Raw genomic sequence first — 23,628 nt, forward strand, 5'->3', positions numbered from 1 at the left:
AATATCTAAGGCACTCCAGTATATAATATTCCCCAGTGGGATGACATATTAACCCAGTGGGCTTTAAATCAAGGGGAAGATAAATATTATAAGCCATCAAAGTAGTTGTGATGTCAATCGCCTTGTGGCGATGGAGTTGGTGAGCACCATCCTTTCACTGCACGCTGATACTGATACAACAGGTCAACAGAGTGTGCATTTTGACACTGCCGATTTGGCAAGGTTCCAGCGCACTTTGAAAAGCTTTCTCGTTACAAAGTGATCAACAAAGTCCCTCTTCCATGATACCAACTGCTGTAGCAGAATCCTCTCAGACATCAGGGAAATTCAATTTAAATGACGGTTCGTTTCCTCCCTTTCAGCACCTGTTTGCAAATCACTGAGGTGTTAAAAGCAGTGTGCAGTGGAAAAGTTACAGTACCCCCAATTCCATTAGCATCTAAGCTTTAATATGTCCTCATAATTGTCAAATTACTTTCATGTAAAATCTAATCACTTGATTAGAAACTGTATCCACTGGGTCTACAATCAGGTATATTCTAATCATTGCTTTGGAAAAGGTAATATGGAGGCTATCCAGGTGTAATTGAAAACTGTGGACAATTTTAGACTTACATCTAGAGATCAACGTATTGTATCTTTCAGGAGATAAATTTAAGACAGTTTAAGCCGTCTCAAATGCACTCTTGATAGGATTTTAACTGCTCCCGTTTCTCAAGGCATGTACACAATGAATCAATTTGATTTGCTCCCTGTGTATTTTAATGTGTAATTGGGTTGAAGAGGGACCGTACAGTGGCACAGTGGTTAGCACTGCTGCCTCACTGCGCCAGGGACCTGGGTTCAATTGCCGGCTTGGGTGACTGTCTGTGTGGAGTTTGCACGTTCTCTCTGTGACTGTGTGGATTTCCTCCGGGTGCTCCGGTTTCCTCCCACAGTCCAAAGATGTGCAGGTTAGGTTGATTGGCCATGATAAATTGCCCCTCAGTGTCAGGGGGATTAGCAGGGTAAATACATGAGGTTACAGGGATAGGGCCTGGGTGGGATTATTGTTGATGCAGACTCGATGGGTCGAATGGCTTCCACTGTAGGGATTCTATGATTTCATGATAAAACCCTCCCCAAAAGCAAAATACTGAATTTGAAATTAAAAACAGAAAATGCTGGGTTAAACTCAGAGAGAGAAACAGAATTAATGCTTCTGGTCTAAGATCCTTTGTCAGAAGTGTTTGGATGAAAGGTTATTGACTTGAAATAGTGGGGGGAGTTTTCCTGTCCTGCCCGTCACGGGAATCATAGCGGACAGGGGGTAGACCATGCAAAGGACCTCGGGTGGGATTTTCCTGCCTTAAGGTGAGCGCAGCTGTAAAGTCCCGCCCATTAACTCTGTTCCTCGCTATAATGGAATGTTTTCTGGCCAACTAGACTTTCACTGGGTGCTTTTGGCTGGTGTAGAGGCAGCTATTGTCCATGCAGTATTTATCACTGTGCTGTGCAGAGGGTATAAATCCGTAGTGCCCAGCAGAAACAGCAAATGGGACCGTGAACTTCCCCTCTCTAACCCAGCACCGAGGCCCGGCTAGCATCCAGACATACCCTTACTCTGCTTGTCTTTCTTTCTCAACCACGGGCACCTGCCTTGAAGCCTGGTCCAACCAGCACCATGACAGTGATGCCCCCACTGCGGCATGTCTGAGCCCAACACTGTTACCCTGGTGCTTCAAGTGTCGTGGACACTTTATAAGGTCCTCAAAGTCACTCAAGAACAATGTATTTGTGTATCAGGTGTGAATATGTTGCCTTTAGAGCAAGTTGTAGAATTGTCTCCACAGCTGTGACATCCTACAGTTGATCTGCAGAAGATGAGTCTGCCCGGGCAAGTTTGAAGACAGAACCAGGTTGAGAGGTGGGGGTGGTGTTGGAGGTGTTTCTTTAGATCTGTTTCAAGAAACTGTGGTGAGGTCCTTTTTCTTAGCCTGGTTGATCAGAGCAGTTGCTGTGGGCCTCTTGTTCCCTGTATAAAGCAGTTTCATGATGGTTCTCTTTGTAGGCAGCTTGATCTGTCTTTTCAATGCTTTTGGCAAGTAAACCAGGATGACTGCTGTCTCAAAACTGCTGAATCATGTTCCAAAAAAAGGAAACTTGTTATCCCAGGCCTGGGGCCTGTCTTAGTCAATTTCTGTTTGAGGATCCTTGAATTCCAAATGTCTTTTATGAATCCTCTAATCTGGTCCACAATTTGGAGCTCGCGGTCAAATGTAACAGAGAGGTCATGTGATCATCAAAATCCATTTTGATTCAGTCATTTTTTCATTAAAATCAGTTCAAGATTTTAAGGTGGCACAGTGGTTAGCACTGCTGCCTCACAGCGCCAGGGACCCAGGTTCGATTCCCGGCTTGGGTCACTATCTGTGCGGAGTTTGCAAGTTCTCCCCGTGTCTGCGTGGGTTTTCTCCGGGTGCTCCGGTTTCCTCCCATGGAGGAAAGACATGCTGGTTGGATGCATTAGCCATGATAAATTTTCCCTCGGTGTACCCAAACAGGCGCCGGAGTATGGCGACTAAGGGATTTTCACAGTAACTTCATTGCTGTATTAACGTAAACCTACATGTGACACTAATAAAAAAAACTGTAAAGATTTTCAAAGGTAGCCCAAAAATATATGTTCTTTCGAAATTCATAATACTGCCATGAAAACACTGTTGTGGTACAGCCCATTCACTCGGAATTTTGCTCTCTTGCTATTGAGTATGGCTTGGAGTTGTGCAGACTGCCTCCGGATGGAGGTGCAAAGCAGGAACAAAGGCAGGTGGATGTTTTGGCTGAGGAGAGTTCGAGGCCAACCTCCATTTGCTGGGATTTTGGCCAAATTCTCGAAATGGTTTTTGGGCCCTCTAGCCCTCACCCTAGCCCCTCCATACTCCATATCTCCCATATTCTCTACATGCACTTATGTGTCCTCCATGACCCCTTATATATCCCACACCCTTCGTATTTCCTTTGCTCCAACATAACCCCAGCATTCTCCATGCCCACTTACCCTTCCACAGATGAAAGATGTGCTGGTTAGGTGCATTGGCCATGATAGATTCTCCCTCAGTGTACCCGAACAGGCGCCAAAGTGTGGCAACTAGGGGACTTTCACAGTAACTTCATTGCAGTGTTGATGTAAGACAACTTGTGACACTAAAAAATAAACCTTTTTAAACTAGTATCCATTATGTACAGATCCCATCAGCCATGTGATAATACTGGGAAGTTCATAAGTTATAGGAGCAGAATTAGGCCATTTGGCCAATCAAGTCTGCTCTACCATTCAATCATGGCTGATATGCTCCTCATCCCCATTTTCCTGCCTTCTCCCCATAACCCTTCAACCCATTCCCAATTAAAAATCTGTCTAACTCCTCCTTAAATTTACTCACTGTCCCAGCTTCCACACCACACCTTGGGGTAGCGAATTCAACATATTCACAAGCCTTTGGAAGAAGTAGTTTCTCCTCTACTCTGTTTTAAATTTGCTACCCCTTATCCAAAGACTATGATCTCTCGTCCTACGATGCCCCGCAAGAGGAAGCATCCACTCCACGTCTACTTTATCCATAACTTTGGTCATCTTGTATACCTCAATTTGATCTCCCCTCATTCTTCTAAATTCCAGAGGGTATAGGCCTAAACTGTTCAATCTCTCTTCATACGACAAACCCCTCATCTCTGGAATCAATCTAGTGAACCTCCTCTGAACTGCCTCCAATGCCACTACATCTTTCCTCAAATAAGGGGAACAAAACTGTGCACGATACTCCAGGTGCGGCCTTACCAATGCCTTGTATAGTTGCAACAATACTTCCTTACCTTTATATTCTTTGGAACAGAACTCTTTGGAATATTCAGGAAATTTAGAAAAACAATCATCCATTTAAATTCCTCTTCAAAATATGTCCCTCTTAGCAGTTCATAAAACTGTAAATAAAATACACAGCCATTTAAACTCCTCTTAAAACACTCTTATCTCAGGTACTCATTAATCTGTCAATTAGACAAAAAGCTATTCAAAAACCTCTTCAAAACATTTAATCCCTTTATCTGTTCATAAAACTGTCAATCAAACAAAGCATATGGTCCTCTCACAGCGGTGTCAACAAATCCTGCTGAGCTAAATCCATTATTAGTGGTTGGAGATCGGGCATGCTTTCATAATCAGATTAATTTACACAGCTGAATAAGAGACACCACAGAGCTCAACACAATAAATGCTTTGAAATTGCCTGACCAGATGCCCAACCATCTGCTCCATTTTTCTTCAAAGGCTGAATGGAGTTTCAATCAGAGAAGTTTGGCATCTTTCCAGATTTTTTTGAAAAGATCTCTGGACTTTAAATCGCTATAATACTCAAACCACAGAAATTGCTAAAATAGTCAAACCAGTGTCCAGCTGACCGTTTAGATTTTCAAATGACATATGTAGTTGGCAAGTCAAGTTGATACTCACATGTCAAAAGGCGCCTGACACCCCAGCAGGCTTCCCTCAAGGTTCAAGAGCTGACATAGTCCCCACAGGCTTTATGAGCCCACTCGCCTTGAGCAAGATACCAACCACGGGGAAAATTGTATTTGGAGCACTTAAACAGGCATTCCAAAGTAGTTTTAAATATTTGATGGGTCACAAGTTCCCACCCCATGCAAAATGGCGTCTGGCGGGAATGAGCTGGGAATTTTGAAGTTGAGCACCTCTAGGTTCGGCTGAGTGTTGGGACGGAAAGAATTTCTCCCCAAACGCCTATGACAATGCCACCCTGTTACTCCTCGCACGGGTGTACAACGCGAAACGGTTTGGCCAACCAATACTTTTTAAAAACTGCTAGTATCATAACATTCGCTGAAGACTTTTCCTACATTAATTTAATTGGTTGCTTGGAGCTTGAAACACTTGTGATTCAGAATTAACCGAATCTGAAATCCATACAACATCTGTAACAAATCCCCTGTCTGTTGGCCACTAAGATTTTCCATTGTCAGACACTTAAGGCTTCTTCACAAAGCAGAGTTTCACAGCTATGCAAAGCGTTACTGTTTACCACGAGATGAAATTGATATTGCAGAGACACTGGAGTCTACAATACGGAATAGGTAATATCATGCAAAATGCCAAACAGCTTTATAAAAAGGACAGTCTATGAGTCGGATAGATACTCTCAAGAGATTTGATGTTAATTTTCACTGTGACATTTGCATAACTAAGAATGGATTTGAGAATCATCCTCTTCTAACCTGGAACGCATTTCTTTCATAAAGAGGTTAACTGGAATTGCCCATGTCACCGTCGCTATATCGAAAGCGGTGGCTCCCCTGAGTTAATGTCTCCATTAGTTGCTTAAGATGAATTTAGTAAACAGAAAAGAAATTTTAAAATGTCCCCACCTCATTAAGGGGAACAAGTACTTTTAAATTCAACCCATGGTGCATTTAAAATCATTTAAATTGATTAATTTCCCTGAAATGGCAACAGTGAAATTTACCCACATGCGCCAAATTTTGTCGATTTTCCTGCAACTCCGATTGCAGACTTTCATTTCGGGGAAACATTTTAAAGTGTAGTAGTCTAGAGATTCCTGTAACTGGTCAAGGATTAGTTCCACTCACCCTTCAGTTGCTGAAAGTGAGAGTGAGAAACAGCAGGGTCTCCTAAACAGGATATTTGGGATCTGAGTGACAATGGCTGGGAATTTCTAACTGGGTTACTGGGCACAAGAAACGGCAATCTAACAGTTGGCTGCATTGGCGGGTTTTCACGCCGTATCGTATGTTTCCAACTGCGTCAATTATTCATCCACAAGGAACACACCACTTCACTGGCAGGGAAAATTTGATTTGCCTGTCCCGCCATAACCTCAGCATTCTCTAACTCTGGTCATTCTCTTTAAATGGCAGCCCTGCATTAGAACATAGAACAGTACAGCACAGAACAGGCCCTTCGGCCCACGATGTTGTGCCGAGCTTTATTGTGTCTGCACTCTCTGTAGCAGAGGACCAGCTCCAGTGAACAAATGGCTTTCAAAGGCAGAAAGAATGATGTGCCTAAATTCAGTAAGAAGTCTCACAGCACCAGGTTAATGTCCAACAGGTTTATTTGGAATCATGAGCTTTCGGAGCACTGCTCCTTCATGGGGTGGGTGACTCACCTGATGAAGGAGCAGTGCTCCGAAAGCTTGTGATTCCAGGTAAGCCTGTTGAACATTAACCTGGTGTTGTGAGACTTCTTACTATGTCTAAATTCAATGACGCCCCATTGGTGCATCTGTTGGACACGGTGGAGGCCCACTGTGATCTTCTCTACCCTGGCTTGGCAACAGGCCTTCTACCAAGGTTTCTAAGCCAGCTAGTGAGGTGGCCGCAATGATGATCAGTACAAACTCCCTGCAGAAGAGGTCAGCCACTCAGTGCAGGAGCAGGATGAATATTCTCCTCCCCTTGCCAGAGTAAGTCAACCACCTTATCACTCTCAACTCACACACTCTCAAATGCATCACACGTTCACAAGGATCTCACTCGCAGCCTCCTCAAAGGACCATCGCCGCTCATTCTCACACACCTGACCTCCATCTGGCCTCACCCCCTCTGGAGCTTCAGGGCAATGTGACAATGCACTCTCATCAGGACGTTCATGGGTGGAATTGAAGGAGTAACTATGTTGCTGGTCCTGTTAGCCCATGATGGAGGAGAGTTGTCCAGAATGATCCTTAGTGCATCTGCTCATCCGCTTTCTGGAATCTGCTTACAATGAGGGCCTCACGAGCACGCTTGCCCATGCAATGGCCTCTTTGCCTTCATCCTCCGCTTCTATAACCTCATCACCATTATCCCCTTCGAGGTCCTCCTCAGTGAAGGAGATGTGCAGCTTCTCCATCTTGTCATCTGCCCAAGTGGGGCGGCAGGGTAGCACAGTGGTTAGCACTGCTGTTTCACAGCGTCAGGGACCTGGGTTCGATTCCCGGCTTGGGTCACTGTCTGTGTGGAGTTTGCATGTTCTCCCGTGTCTGCATGTGTTTCCTTCGGGTGCTCCGGTTTCCTCCCACATTCTAAACTGAGGGGTTAATTAGGTACATTGACCGAAACAGGTGCCGGAGTGTGGCAACTAGGGGAATTTCACAGTAACTTCATTGCAGTATTAATGTAAGCCTTACTTGTGACTAACAAATAAATAAATAAAGTCCTCCCCCATTATAGTGCCAGTTCGTGTGCGCACAACAATGATACGCAAGACTCTTTGGGAAGTATCCTGCAGCACTCCACTAGATCTATCCAGGCATCAGAATTCCATTTCAGGATCCCTATTGTGCATTCCACCAATGTCGAGGTTGCAGAATGAGCCTTATTATACATTCTCTCAGCAGGAGTCAGAGGTCATCACAAGGGTGTCATCAGCAACATTATTTGTGGGTGACCCTTGTACCCGAGGGGCAAGTCCAGTGTGGTTCTTCGAATATGTCAGGGATCTATAATCTACTCAGGATGTACAAGTTATGGATGCTCCCTGGGTATCTGGTGCAAACCTGCATGATAAATTTGTTATGATTGCACACTGGCTGCACATTGAGCGAGTGGTAGCCTTTCTGGTTAACATACCGGACTGCCTGACACCATGGAGCTTTACCAGCCACACAAGTGCAGTCGATGGCACCCTGTATCTGTGGGAATCAGTAATCTCAGCCAAGCCCAATGCTCTTGCATGCTAGCTTCCTTCATCTCTGTGGACATTGACAAAATTGTGGACCTTTACAAAAACAGTTTTGTGACCACTTGGGTTAATTTGTAGGTAGATTCTTGAAGGATATCACAAAGGAGCCCTGGAAGGAGCTATTGGCATAAAAGTTAGAATATGACAGTTACTTTCACTGTGTGTGGGCACGGACTGCTTCAATATCTGAGGAATGGAAAGTTGTACTGAAGACTGAGCAGTCATTAGCAAACATGCCATTCCTCTCCTTACGATGAAGGTAAGACCACTAATGAAGCCATTGAAGATGGTTGGGCCCAGGATATTATCTTGAAAAGCTCCTGCAGTAATAGCCTGGATCTGAGATGACTGACCTCCAGCTATCACAACCATCTTCCTTTGTGCCAGGTATGACTCCAGCCAATCATGAGTTTTCAATTAACTTCAGGTTTTCCAGGATTTCTTGTTGCCATACTTGGCCAAATGCTGCCTTGAAGTCACGGGCAGTCACTCTCACCTCTGGAATTAAGCTATTTTGTCCATGTGTGAATCAAGGTTGTAATGGCACCTGAATCTGATTGGTTCTGGAGAACCTAAACTGTGAGTCAGTGAGCAGATTGTTGCTAAGTGCTGTTTGTTAGCACTGTTGATGACCCGTTCCATCACTCTGCAGATGATCAACAGCAGACTGATGGGGTGGTAATGGGCCAGGTTGTATTTGTCCTGCTTTTTGTGGATCGGATATACCTGGGCAATTTTCCACATTGCCGGGTAGATGCCAGTGTTTTAGCTAAAACAGCTTGGCTAAGGGCGCAGCAAGTTCTGAAGCACAAGTCTTCATTATTATTGCCAGGGAATTGTTAAGGCCGCTAGCCTTTGTAGTCTCCAGTGCCTTCAGCTGTTTCTTGATATCATGTGGAGTGAATCGAATTGGCTGATACCATTTGAAGATGAACTCACTGGCTTTGATAATTTGTGTGAGATTGTTTTTGTGCACTCATGTCCTGGCAGTGACCTCTGCCTTTGCATTGCTTCCTGACGATATGCCCGGAAGACTTCCTGCCCGCAGATACTGCACGTCCCTCCTATTTTCCACCTCATCCACCACCTCTATTGTGGTGCCCGTACACCTTGGTTCACATTCTCGTGCATGTCCAGCCATTCCTCAAAGTATCCAGAGGGAAGAATCAGCTGTCAAGTGAATCCATGATGTCTTCCAACCTCAGTGCACCTTCCCTTTAAGAGGCGCAGGCTGCCTTTGAGTAGCACTAGCCACTTGCAACTTTGAAACCCTTGCCACCATATGCAGCAATGAGCAGTGTGGGTAACACAGGTTGCAGACAGCGATCATGTAAAGCAGCAACTACATGAATTTACTGTGCTGCCCACAACATAATGAATGGGGGTGAGTCCATCATACAGTGCGACCCCCATGCCTGGTTTTGGGTTTGGTAATTTAACCCCCAGAGCATCAATTGTATTGAAGTTTAAATTAAAAAGAAAAATAAATATCCTGCATTGGCCACATCATGGTTAATGCCATTTGAAAAGGTCCAAATTGGTTTCAGGAGCTGGTCAAATTGCCTTCTCCTTGAGGACTTATAATATACCTAGCAGCTGATATCAGCTGGTATTCAGCTGGTGATTTCACTACCGTCTGTATAATTCACTCAAAAACTATCCTTGGTGATAACATGAAGACTTATGGGATGGCACAGTGGCACAATGGTTAGCACTGCTGCCTCACAGCGCCAGGAACCCAGGTTCAATTCCGGCCTCGGGTCACTGTCTGTGTGGAGTTTGCACGTTCTCCCCGTGTCTGCGTGGGTTTCCTCCGGGTGTTCTGGTTTCCTCCCATACTCCAAAGACGTGCTGGTTAGGTGCATTGACCATGCTAAATTGACCCTAATGTCAGAGGGATTAGCAGGGTAAACGTGTGGAGTTACGGCAATAGGGCCTGGGTAGGATTGTGGTCGGTACAGACCCGATGGGCCGAATGGTCTCCTTACTGTAGGGTTTCTATTCTATGATTGTCAGTTAAATAGAATAAAATGTTTGATGATTTTTGTGAATTAAAGATTGAAGAATCAATGATTGTCTGGGTAATGCCTGGGTTTAAGGCACTCCCTGGACAGTGAACAGATCAAAAAAACCTGTCAGATCAGGCATGGTCTCAGAAGCATAGAGAAATCACTTGGGGTGTGTTACTAATGGGCTAGGAAAACCCACCTCATTCACATCAGCCCAGGTAATAATCAAATAATTTTAAAAAATTATTCATTTGTCAGCATGGGCATCGCTGGTTGGCCCATCCCTAGTTGCCCGAGAGCAGTTGAGAGTCAACCACATTGCTGTGGCTCTGGAGTCGCATATCGGCCAGACCTTCTAAGGATGGCAGATCTCCTTCCCTAAAGGACATTAGTGAATCAGATGGGTTTTTCCGTCAATCCGACAATCATGGTCATCAGTCAATTCTTAATTGCAGGTATTTTTTATTGAATTCCAATTCCACCATCTGCCGTGGCGGAATTCAAACCCAGGTTCCCAGAACATTAACTGAGTTGCTGGATTAATAGTCTGGCAATAATACCATGAGGCCATTGCCTCTACCCCCAGGTTATACAAAGAAAACAATCTACACCAGATTCTCCTATTGTAATTCCCTCCCTGTTGCTCTCTCGAAGTTCAGGTGTACAGGGCCTGGTACCAGGGGTTTGAGAAGCCCTTGCCCAACAGCCATTCTTCATAGTTTACACTCAGAAGTGAGTGACAAATTGTTGCCCATATCTGAAATCTACAGTTTCACTTCTCGAGCAGTGTTATTTTTACCTCACTAGCCCAAGTACACTGAGACTTCTGTAACGCCCCAGTGCACTGTTCAGCTGAGATCACCCAGCAGTGTAAGCTGCAGGAGGGAGGCCTACATCATGGCGTGGACTTACATATTGAGACATCAGTCATCCCTGAGCTACCGTTCCAGACATTTATTTTTCATAGCATCACACTCTTCCCTTGGAGATTAGTGTAAGTTAGTGGAAGGATTTGTTGGCTGATTAACAGTTTGACAAGCTGCGATGGGATTCTCCCAGTGCTGAAGCCAGCTTTATACAGACCGCTGATAAGGTAGCTAATCCTATTTGGTTGTATGGGCTTCCCAACCCATATCATTATAGATGTGGCATTCATACCCACCAGACACAGATGTCCTGCTGAATGACAAACCAGCATTTATAGCCCTTGTGCTCTCTGCTCGCTGCAGTTTTCTGCTGTGGGGTTTGAACCCACTCCTTCTCAACCTTCTGACATAGAAAGTAGCCTCACAACACCAGGTTAAAGTCCAACAGGTTTATTTGGCTTCACGAGCTTTCGGAGCGCTACCCCTTCATCAGGTGAGTGGATTGGTGTATGAGGTGGCTGAGGAGTGTGAGAGAGATGTGACGGCAAAGTCTCTCAGTGTAGTCTGTGTTATAGTTACAGCATCATAATTATAACATCAGGTGTCACTCACCTGGTGAAGGAGCTGCGCTCTGAAAGCTCGTGATTCCAAATAAACCTGTTGGAATTTAACCTGGTATTGTGAGACTTCTTACTGTGTCCATTCCAGTCTAATGCCGGCATCTCCACATTCTAACATAAAGGCAGGTATACCATCATTACACCAAAAGCTTGCTTTATGGGCTCCCATATGAATGAATTTAATAAATTTATCAGCGTTTTACACCTCTTTTGATCGATATTTTACAAACAGAAATAATCCATTAGATCCCAAACCCTTCCATTTTCAGTGACCCCAGCTACCCACTCTTTGATTCACCCTACACAGAATCAAAGAATGGTTACAGTGCAGGAGGAGACCATTAGGCCCATCAAGTTTGAGCAAGCTCTCAGAATGAGCAATGTTACTAGTGCCATTCCCCCAGCTTCTTCCTGCAACCTTGCACATTTTTCCTTATCAGATAATAATCCAGTTCCCTGTTGAAGGCCTTGATTGAACCCTGCTCTGAGCTGGTGTAATTTGAATCTTAACCATTCATTGTGTGAATAAGTTTATCCCCATATCGCCCACCATTGCTTCTTCTGCCGATTACTTTCTATCTCTGCTGTCTCGTTCTCAATCCTTCCACCAATGAGAAAGATTTCTCCCTATCCACTCAGTCCAGGATTATTCATGATTTTGAACACCACTATCAAATCTCCTCTCAACCTTCTCTACTCCAAGAAAAACAGTCCCAACTTCTCCAATCTAACCTCATAACTCAAGTTCCTCATCTCTGGGCCCAATCCTGTGACTGTTTTCTCCACTCACTCCAATGCATATCTTTCCAGAAGAGTGGCACCTAGAACGAGATGTAATATTCCAGCCGAGGCCAATGTACTTCTTATACAAGTTCAACAGAACATTCTTACTACTCTGTACTCCCTGATGCGCGATAAGTCACACGGGAGGCTGGATATACCCGGGAAATAAAGGCTTTTATTGCCAACAATAATGGAGCTACTATATACAATATACAATCCCAGACTAAAGGGTCACCAGGCAGAGCAGTGACCTTTATACCTCTCCCAGGAGGCGGAGCCAACTGGGGTGTACCATAGGACTATATTAACAGGTAGAACAGCCCAACCCTAACCCCAACAGTAACATATCTACAGACTCATAGCGTTGGCCAGACCCTGGCTCAGCACTCCTGGTGGTAACCAACAATGGTTCACCACAGTCCCATTGGTAAAGCTTCGGATACTGTATGCTTCATTAAATGCTCCTCAGTGATTTGCACACATACACACCCAGCTCCCTCTGCTCCTACACTACCATTAGATTGTGCCCTTTATTCTATATTGTCTTTCCATAAACTTCACACTTCTCTGGATTGAAATTCATCTGCCACTTCTCCACTTATTCCGCCAACTTGTCTGTGTCCTTTTGAAGTTCTAAACTACCCTCATCACAGTTTACAATGCCTCCAAGTTTTGCATCATTCACAAATAGTGAAATTGTGCCCTGTACACCAAGGTCATTAACAAATATCAGAAAGAACAAGGATCCCAATACTGACCCCTGACCCCTGAGGAGCTCCACTACAAACCCTTTGCCAGTCTAAAAAGCATCCATTAACAAATAGTTTCTGTTTCCTGTCACCCAACCAATTATGTATCTATAAGGCTGGCACCGTGGTTAAGCACTGCTGCCTCACAGCGCTCGGGACCCGAGTTCAATTCCAGCCTTGGATGACTATCTGTGTGGAGTTTGCACGTTTTCCCTATGTTGACGTGGGCTTCCTCCGGATGCTCTGGTTTCAGAACATAGAACATAGAAAAGCCACAGCACAAACAGGCCCTTCGGCCCACAAGTTGCGCCGAACAATTTCCTTACCTTCTAGGCTCATCCATAACCCTCTATCTTACTAACCTCCATGAACCTATCCAAAAGTCTCTTGAAAGACTCAATCGAATCTGCTTCCACCACCACTACCGGCAGCCGATTCCACACACCCACCACCCTCTGAGTGAAAAACCTACTCCTAACATCTCCTCTATACCTACTCCCCAGCACCCTAAACCTGTGGCCTCTCGTGACAACCATTTCAGCCCTGGGTAAAAGCCTCTGAGAATCCACTCTATCAATACCTCTCAACATCCTATACACCTCTCTCAGGTCACCTCACATCCTTCGCCTCTCCAAGGAGAATAGACCTCGCTCTCTCAACCTATCCTCATAAGACATGCCACTTAATCCCGGCAACATCCTCGTAAATCTCCTCTGCACCCGTTCTATGGCTTCCACATCCTTTCTGTAATGAGGCGACCAGAACTGGGCATAGTACTCCAGGTGGGGTCTGACCAGGGTCCTATACAGCTGCAGCATTATCTCCCGATTTCTAAACTCAATTCCTCTATTGATGAAGGCCAGTATTCCATACGCCTTCTTAATCACAGCCTCTACCTGCGACGCCGCTTTGAGCGTCCTATGAACCCGGACCCCAAGATCCCTCTGTTCTTCCACACTGCCAAGCATCTTACCCTGAATATTATATTCTTCCATCCTATTCGACCTGCCAAAATGAACCACCACACACTTATCTGGGTTGAAGTCCATCTGCCACTTCTCCGCCCAGTCTTGCATCTTATCTATGTCTCGTTGCAACTGCTGACATCCCTCTACACTATCCACAACACCTGCAACCTTTGTGTCATCAGCAAACTTGCCAACCCATCCTTCCACTTCCTCATCCAGGTCATTTATAAAAATCACAAAGAGCAAGGGTCCCAGAACAGATCCCTGGGGCACTCCACTGGTGACCGACCTCCACTCTGAAAAAGACCCATCTACAACCACTCTGCCTTCTGTGGGCAAGCCAGTTCTGAATCCACAAAGCAACGTCCCCTTGTATCCCATGCCCCTTCACTTTCTCAATAAGCCTTGCATGAGGCACCTTATCAAACGCTTTACTGAAATCCATATAAACCACATCTACCGCTCTTCCCCCGTCTCAGTGTCTAATCACATCTTCAAAAAACTCAATCAGACTTGTAAGGCATGATCTGCCTCGGACAAAGCCGTGCTGGCTGCTTTTGATCATACTATTCCTTTCCAAATGTTCATAAATCCTGCCTCTCAGGATCTTCTCCATCAACTTACCTACCATTGAGGTTAGACTCACCGGTCTATAATTTCCTGGGCTATCTCTTCTCCCTTTCTTGAATAATGGAACCATATCCGCCATCCTCCAATCCTCCGGAACCTCTCCCGTCTCCATTGACGACGCAAAGATCATCACCAGAGGATCAGCAATCTCTTCCCTTGCCTCCCACAGTAACCTGGGGTACATCCCATCCGGTCCCGGCGATTTATCTAACTTGACGCTTTTCAACAGCTCCAACTCATCCTCGTTCCTAATGCCCACATGCTCAATCTTCTCAGTCTACTGCAAGTCTGCACTGCAACTACCAAGATCCTTTTCCACTGTGAATACTGAAGCAAAGTATTCATTGAGTACCTCTGCTATTTCTACCGGTTCAATACAGACTTTCCCACCATCACATTTGATAGGTGCTACTCCTTCACATCTTATCCTCTTGCTCTTCACATACTTGTAGAATGCCTTGGGGTTTTCCTTTATCCTGTCTGCCAAGGCCTTCTCATGTCCCCTCCTGGCTCTTCTAACTTCCCTCTTTAGTTCCTTCCTACTAGTTGTATACTCTTCTAGATTTCTAACATTACCTAGCTCCCTGGACCTTTTGTAGGCTTTTCTTTTCTTCCTGACTAAATCCGTTACAGCTTTCATGCACCACGGTTCCTGTAACCTACCATAACTCCCCTGTCGCATCGGAACATTGCCGTGCAGAGCTCCAGACAAATTTTCCTTGAAAATTTGCCACATTTCTTCCGTACATTTCCCTGAGAAAACCTCCTTCCAATTTATGCCTCTAATTTCCTGTCTAATAGCATCATAGTTGCCCTTACTCCCCCAGATAAACACTTTCCTAGCTCGGCTGATCCTATCTCTCTCCAATGCTAGTGTAAAGGAGATAGAGTTATGATCACTATCCCCAAAATGCTCCCCCACTCATAGAACATAGAACATAGAACATTACAGCGCAGTACAGGCCCTTCGGCCCTCGATGTTGCGCCGACCAGTGGAACCAATCTAAAGCCCCTCTAATCTACACTATTCCAATATCATCCATATGTTTATCCAATAACCATTTGAATGCTCTTAATGTTGACGAGTCCACTACTGCTGCAGGCAGGGCATTCCACGCCATTACTACTCTCTGACTGAAGAACCTACCTCTAACATCTGTCCTATATCTCTCACCCCTCAATTTAAAGCTATGTCCCCTCGTGCTAGCCAACACCATCCGAGGAAAAAGGCTCTCACTATCCACCCTATCTAAACCTCTGATCATCTTGTATGCCTCTATTAAGTCACCTCTTAACCTTCTTCTCTAACGAAAACAACCTCAAGCCCCTCAGCCTTTCCTCATACGATTTTCCCACCATACCAGGCAACATTCTGGTAAATCTCCTCTGCACCCTTTCCAACACTTCTACATCTTTCCTATAATACGGCGACCAGAACTGTACGCAATACTCCAAATGCGGCCGCACCAGAGTTTTGTACAGTTGCAGCATGACCTCCTGGCTCCGAAACTCAATCCCTCCACCAATAAAAGCTAACACACTGTACGCCTTCTTAACAACCCTATCAACCTGGGTGCCAACTTTCAGGGATCTACGCACATGGACACCCAGATCCCTCCGTTCATCCACACTACAAAGTATCTTACCATTAGCCCAGTACTCTGTATTCCTGTTACTCCTTCCAAAGTGAATCACCTCACACTTTTCCGCATTAAACTCCATTTGCCACCTCTCAGCCCAGCTCTGCAGCTTATCTATGTCCCTCTGTAACCTGCCACTTCCCTCCGCACTGTCTACAACTCCACCGACTTTAGTGTCAAAATAGATAGATCTGACACCTGCCCAGGTTCATTCCCTAATATCAAATCAAGCTCCTGTAGGCTTATCCACATACTGTGCCAGGAGGCTCTCCTGAACACACCTAACAAACTCCTCTCCATCTAAACCCCTTACCCTAGGGATATTCCAATCGATATTTGGGAAAATAAAATCTCCCATCACGACCACTCTGTTATTATCACATCTCTCCAGAATCTGCTTCCCAATCTGCTCCTCCACATCTCTGCTACTATTGGGCGGCCTATAGAAAACACCCAGTAAAGTTACCGACCCCTTCCTGTTCCTAACCTCCACCCACAGAGATTCTGCAGACAATCCTTCCATGGCATCCATCTTTTCTACAGCTGTGACACTATCCCTGATCAACAGTGCCACTCCCCCACCTCTTTTGCCTCCTTCCCTGTCCCTCCTGAAACATCTGAAACCCGGCACTTGAAGTACCCAGTCCTGACCCTGAGAGTCCTCCCACAGTCCAAAGATGTGCAGGTTAGGTGGATTGGCCATGCTAAAATTGCCCCTTAGTGTCTCAAGATTTGCAGGTTGGGTGGATTAGCCATGGTAACTGCACCGCGTTATGGGGATAGGGTGGGATGTTGGGCCTGGGTAAGATACTCTTTGGAGGGTCAGTGCAGACTTGATGGGCTGAATGGCCTCCTTCTGTGCTGTAGGAATTCTATGGAGACTTCTATGGATTTTGCTATTTCTCTTTATATTCCATATTTCTCTTTATATTCCATAAGCTATGGAAATCTCTTGTGTATCAAATGTCTTTTGGAAGTGAATTTACATCACAATCTCTTGTCTCCCTGGAATATATCTCTGTGCTCCTGGAGCTGTGAACACTGCTTCTTTCAATGGTCTGCTGCAATGGGAACTAATTCCACAAATTGGTTGCAGCCTCAGTGAAATCAAACAGCTTCCAAAAAGAACTCAAATTGAATTGAGCTCCCTGCCAACAACACGATACAGCAACAACCTGGGAATAACTCAAAATATAAAATATCTTTATCTCCAATTTAAAACAGTATCATAGGCCTAGATTTCACACTGAGTGGGTGCTCAGTAGACATGAACTGTCCTGAAACATTATGTTGCCTCCCGATATTGCAGCGCATGTGGAAGTTGGAACTGTCCACTGACAGTTAAAGAACCCAATAAGCCAATGTAAAGTGCAATCGACAACTGTGGCCTGTGTGTTTTTACACTCTGCACGTTGGCCAATTAGCCAGGCGGCCTTCTGTTTTTCAATCATTCCACATCCAGGGCAACACAGTGGCACAGTGGTTAGCACTGCTGCCTCATAGCACCAGAGTTCCAGGTTCAATTCCAGCTTCGGGTCACTGTTTGTGTGGAGTCTGCACATTCTCCCCGAGACTGCCCGGGTTTCCTCCCACAGTCCAAAGATGTGCGGGCTAGGTTGATTGGCCATGCTAAATTGACCCCAGTGTCAGGGGGATTAGCAGGGTAACTGTGTGGAGTTGTGGGAATAGGGTCTGGGTGAGACTGTGGCTTATACAGACTCAATGGACCAATTGGCTTCCTTTTGTACTGTAGGGATTCTAAGACGTATTCTAAGCCCACAGGATGTTGGTAATGTTAGGAATGGTTTGGAGTTGGTTTAGAGATAGCTTCTGGCATTTTTTTTTGGTGAAGTGTCTGATTTTGAAGAATTTGCAGAGGCTTTCTGCAGAAGGGCCCCTTCAGTACAGAAACCCCATGCAACTATCTCGACAACCGGGGATTGCATACACTGCTGGAGAGACCTCCTCACAAGAGGGGGAGCAGGCTGCAGGCACTGTTCCAGAGTCGGCCATGTGCCTTTGTTCATAGAAAGGCCCAGTGTATTAAATGTCCAGGTGGCGTATGACCACGAGTCAGATACTCCAGGTTGGTGCCATGATGGCTACATCCTGCATCACTCCCAGCTTCGATGGCTGTTCATTTCTCCAGCACACGTAGATGACTGGCTCCTGGGGACAAAGGCTATTGGTTGGAAAGATGACTGATGACGCTGCTGAGACACCCATACATTGCAGCCAAAGAGATATACAACCGCAGTCACACCTCCGCAAGGGCAGTAACTGAGAGGATTGCAGACCGAATCAAAATGAGGCTCTGCTGCCTTGACTGCTCAGGGGGATAATTGCAATCTCCTCCTGAATGCATTTCCATTCTTGACATGTGTGCCGTTCCCTGTACAACCTGGCTGTGTCAAGGTGGAACTATTAGAAGTTGAAGACAGCGACAACTTGGTATGGCTTCTGCTCTGCTCAAGACTGCAAGAAACTACAAAAGGTCATGAATGTAGCTTAATCCATCACGTAAACCAGCCTCCCATCCGTTAATTCTGTCTACACTTCCTGCTGCTTCGCATAATTAAGGACCCCACGCACCCGGGACATTCTCTCTTCCACCTTTTTCCGTCGGGAAAAAGATACAAAAGTCTGAAGTCACGTATCAACCGACTCAAGAACAGCTTCTTCCCTGCTGCCGTCAGACTTTTGAATGGACCGACCTCACATTAAGTTGATCTTTCTCTACACCCTAGCTATGACTGTAACACTACATTCTGCACTCTCTCATTTCCTTCTCTATGAATGGTATGCTTTGTCTGTATAGTGCGCAAGCAACAATACTTTTCACTGTATACTAATACATGTGACAATAATAAATCAAATCAAATCAAAAGCTATTGCAAAAGTCGCAGAGGATGATTCGAGTGCCGAAACTGGAAAAGTCCCAGAATGAGGAGCAAGATCCTGATGTGAGGATGTGTATGGGAGGCAGGGAAACCAGGGAGGCCTTGATTCAGAGGACATTCAGTTAGGAATCCAAAGGAAAGAGTCAAGGAGCTGGCTAGAGAAACACCACCTAAATGATTGGTGTTGCTGAGACTCCTGTCATCCTTCACTCAAGTCCTGAACTCTGAAATAAACTTTGCAAGCCTTTAAATGTCTGACACACAGTTGACCCTCTTCCTTCGTAATTGCATGAAGCACACTCCGCCCATTGCCTCAATTATTATAATGTTAGATAGTGTGCAAAGATATACATGCACCATTACACACACAAATGCCAAGGAGAAACTAATCACCCGTCAGGCCCCTTATGTTATCATTATGACTTCAATTTCCGCTTGCGAGTGCTTGGTGCTGGTGTTCCCTTTGCACTGGCAGCTGTACTGGAGGCGGGCTGCTGACTCTGAATCAGTGGTAGGAATTCTACCCTACGCAATAATCACTCCATCTCAATCTGAGCACCTCAAACTATGTTCAACCTTGGTATTGCCAAGAAACAACGCAACCACTAAACAGAGAAAATCAAAATGAATGATGAATAATGTCCAAAGATGTGCAGGTTAGGTTGATTGGCCAGGTTAAAAATTGCCCCTTAGAGTCCTGAGATGCGTAGATTAGCGGGTAAATATGTGAGGGTAGGGCCTGGGTGGGATTGTGGTCGGTGCAGACTCGATGGGCCGAATGGCCTCCTTCTGCACTACAGGGTTTCTATGATGAATAAAGAAAAGAGATGGGAGAAATATCAAGTACAGAAGAAGGGTAAATCGACGAGAGTGAAAATGAGTCTGTCGTAATGTGGCCCTTGAAGGGTGTTCCGAGTGCTCTGAGGGCCACGTGACCAGCGAGGACCCTATGGATCGCTCCGGCAGGAAGCTGAGCCAATTGTGAGGAGGGTGCGGACCAGGGGTCAAGGAGGGACTGGCAGCTGGAGCCCGGGAGACCAGAAGAGCAGTCGCACTTGTAGTCTAGTCTCGACCTTGTTGTACACGTACATAAATACTGTGTTCACAATAAAGCCTTCATAGTTAAAGTTTGACTGAGTTGCCCTCGATCTCTGGGCGGCACAGCGGCACAGTGGTTAGCACTGCTGCCTCACAGTGCCAGGTACCCAGGTTCAATTCTGGCCTTAGGTTACTGTCTGTGCAGAGTCTGCACGTTTTGCCCATGTCTGCGCGGGTTTCCTCCGGGTGCTCCGGTTTCCTCCCACACTTCAAAGATGTGCAGGTTAGGTGGACTGGCCAAGCTAAATTGCCCCATAGTGTCCCAGGATGTGTAGCCATGGATTAGCCATGGGAAATGTGTGGGGTTGCAGGGATAGGGTCAGAGAAAGGGCCTGGGTAAGAAACTCTGTCAGAGTTGGTGCAGACTCGCTGGGCCACATGGCCTCCTTCTGCACTGTAGGAATTCTGTGATTCTATAATTCTATTACAGAATCCAGGTGCAAAAATAAACTAACTTAGAGAGAAAGAAAACACTTGTCCTACAGGCTGTGCCTGTCTTTCCTCAACACTTTCTCTGTGTAGAATCACTCTGGATCACATTATTGTGGTGTGTCGCATCTAGATCAGAGTAGAGAAGAGACAGAGCAGGGAAAGGATTACGTTTTCTTCTGGAGACATTGGATTATTAATGTCGGGACTTCAACTTCTTTCTCATATTGATGCTTTTTTACGCTGTGCTTCTTCTCGGCAGTACAGGAACACAGGATCTCATCAACCAACAGTCAAAAGCAGAAAATATTACCTCTGAGCGTTAGAACAGTTTGAAGTTCAAAAAAGGAAGTGAATGTTGGACACAGGACAAATAAGGTGCAGCGTTCTGTGACACGCTGTAATCTCTATTAGATGCTGCACAGGGGCATGTCAAAATGGTTTTATACATTTGGTTCTGTTGGAACAAGACTAATAAAGCTGAGTTCTCTATTCTTGGGAATGGGTCACTGACTCGGGTTGCTGAAGCACAGTGCTGCACTTGTCTTCTGAATGCTCTCTGTTTCATATAACCTTTCGAGCACATGTCTGTCACCACTGGTTTTAGGATCAAAAGTAAAGTGATTAGAAGGAACACAGGCTAGTGATATCAGAAGTATCACAATTGTCTTCTCTAATCAGCCACAGCTCCCTGACAGATGTCTATTCCACTTTCTGTAAGCCATCTATTTGTATCTGTCAGTCAATCCTAATCGGTTTGAATTACACAGGCAGAGTCGAGTGTTTCATCTCGGATCCAGTTCAAACAAATCAGCAGCTTGAACTCTTATTTCAGCTTCAGATGAGAGTTCTGCGAGGTCTCTTTGTTAACCACTGGAGTGACTGAAAGAAAATCTGTTCCACCGGCTCCACAGGATCTACAGTTAGATTCTGGGCAAACAACTGTGTGTAGGAAGTGGATAAAGACTGGATTAGTTGTAAGTATTCGCATTCCAACCATTATTCATGTAAATTGAGTCTGTGTCTTATAAGTTCTGTTTGTGAACAGAATTCCCACTCACCTGAAGAAGGGGCTCAGAGCCTCGAAAGCTTGTGTGGCTTTTGCTACCAAATAAACCTGTTGGACTTTAACCTGGTGTTGTTAAACTTCTTACTGTAGGAAGTGGGTCAGAGATTCAGGGAGTTACCGATTACTCACAGTTCTTCAAATGTTGGAAAGTTATAGCATAGATTAGCTATCAGTTCACAGGGCTGATAGATAGATAAAAGACAAAGGGATGAAACAGGTCTAGATGGGGGGGGCGGGGCGGGGGGGGGGGGGGGGGGGGTGGGGAGCATGTACTAAATATACAGAATCGCTTTTGCTGTCTCTTAAACGACATGGCCCATATTCAGTTCTGAAATTCATGAAACTGAATATTGGGTGGAGTGTATCGCAATATCAATGTCATTTTTCTTGGCCCTGGCAATTTTGAATTTCTGGGGAGGTGATAGCCTAGTGGTATCATCGCTAGATTATTAATCCAGAAGCTCAGCTAATGCTCTAGGAACCTGGGTTCGAATCCCGCCACGGCAGAAGGTGGAATTTGAATTCAATAAAAAATATTTGGAATTAAGAATGTACTGATGATAGAATAGGGAATAGGGTCTGGGTGGGATTGTGGTTGGTGCAGACTTGATGGGCCGAATGGCCTCCTTCAGCACTGTAGGGATTCTATGATGACCACGAAATCTATCTGGTTCACTAATGTCCTTTAGGGAAGGAAATCTGCCGTCCTTACCTGGTCTGGCTGACATGTGACTCCAGAGCCTCAGCAATGTGGTTGACTCTTAACTGCCCTCTAAGGGCAACTAGGGGTGGGCAATAAATGCTGGCCTGCCAGCGACAGTCATGTCCTACGAATGAATAACAAATTTGTCCACTACGACTCTCACCAACTTTTACAGATGCACCATAGAAAGCATCCTTTCAGGTTGTATCACAGCTTGGTATGGCTCCTGCTCTGCCCAAGACCGCAAGGAACTACAAAAGGTCGTGAATGTAGCCCAATCCATCACGCAAACCAGCCTCCTATCCATTGACTCTGTCTACACTTCTTGCTGCCTCGGTAAAGCAGCCAGCATAATTAAGGACCCCACGCACCCCGGACATTCTCTCTTCCACCTTCTTCCGCTGGGAAAAATATATGAAAGTTTGAGGTCACGTACCAACTGACTCAAGAACTCAAGCTGCTGTCAGACTTTTGAATGGACTTACCTTGCATTAAGTTGATCTTTCTCTACACCCTAGCTATGACTGTAACACTACATTCTGCACTCTCTCCTTTGCTTCTCTATGAATGGTATGTTTTGGCTTTATAGCATGCAAAGAAAAATACTTTTCACTGTATGTTAATACAATCGGGCGGCACGGTAGCACAGTGGTTAGCACTGCTGCTTCACAGCTCCAGGGACCTGGGTTCGATTCCCGGCTCGGGTCACTGTCTGTGTGGAGTTTGCACATTCTCCTCGTGTCTGCGTGAGTTTCCTCCGGGTGCTCCGGTTTCCTCCCACAGTCCAAAGATGTGCGGGTTAGGTTGATTGGCCATACTAAAATTGCCCCTTAGTGTCCTGAGATGTGTAGGTTAGAGGGATTAGTGGGTAAAATATGTAGGGATATGGGGGTAGGGCCTGGGTGGGATTGTGGTCTGTGCAGACTCGATGGGCCGAATGGCCTCTTCCTGCACTGTAGGGTTTCTATGATTTCTATGTGACAATAATAAATCAAATCAAATCAAAAGAATCATTTTCTAATCCTTCATTTCCATTGCTCCTTTTAGCTGGATTATATTTTATTTTTGATAAATTAACTTAAGTTTTCTTCTGATGACACCCTCAAATCCTACCCCTACCCTACCCCCTACCCCTCCACTCCAGACTCAAGGGCAAACCTTCAAAATAAGTTAACAATCATCTGCAGAATTATATCAACGCTTTCTGTCTGTACATAAAGAAGCAAGTCACTATGGCCCTTCTGTCCTCCTCCAGCTGAATCACGTCCAACTGTGGATGACATCTACTTTGACACAGGTACTGACTGAAAGTGATGGGCAAGGCCAGTATTAGTGTTTCAGCCATTGATGTACATCTTGCTGGTCACCAAGCACAAGGTTTGGCTGCATGGTCAACAATAACAACTTGCATTTATATAGTGCCTTT

This window comes from Mustelus asterias, chromosome 22, assembly GCF_964213995.1.
Source record: "Mustelus asterias chromosome 22, sMusAst1.hap1.1, whole genome shotgun sequence".
Lineage (NCBI taxonomy): Eukaryota > Metazoa > Chordata > Chondrichthyes > Carcharhiniformes > Triakidae > Mustelus > Mustelus asterias.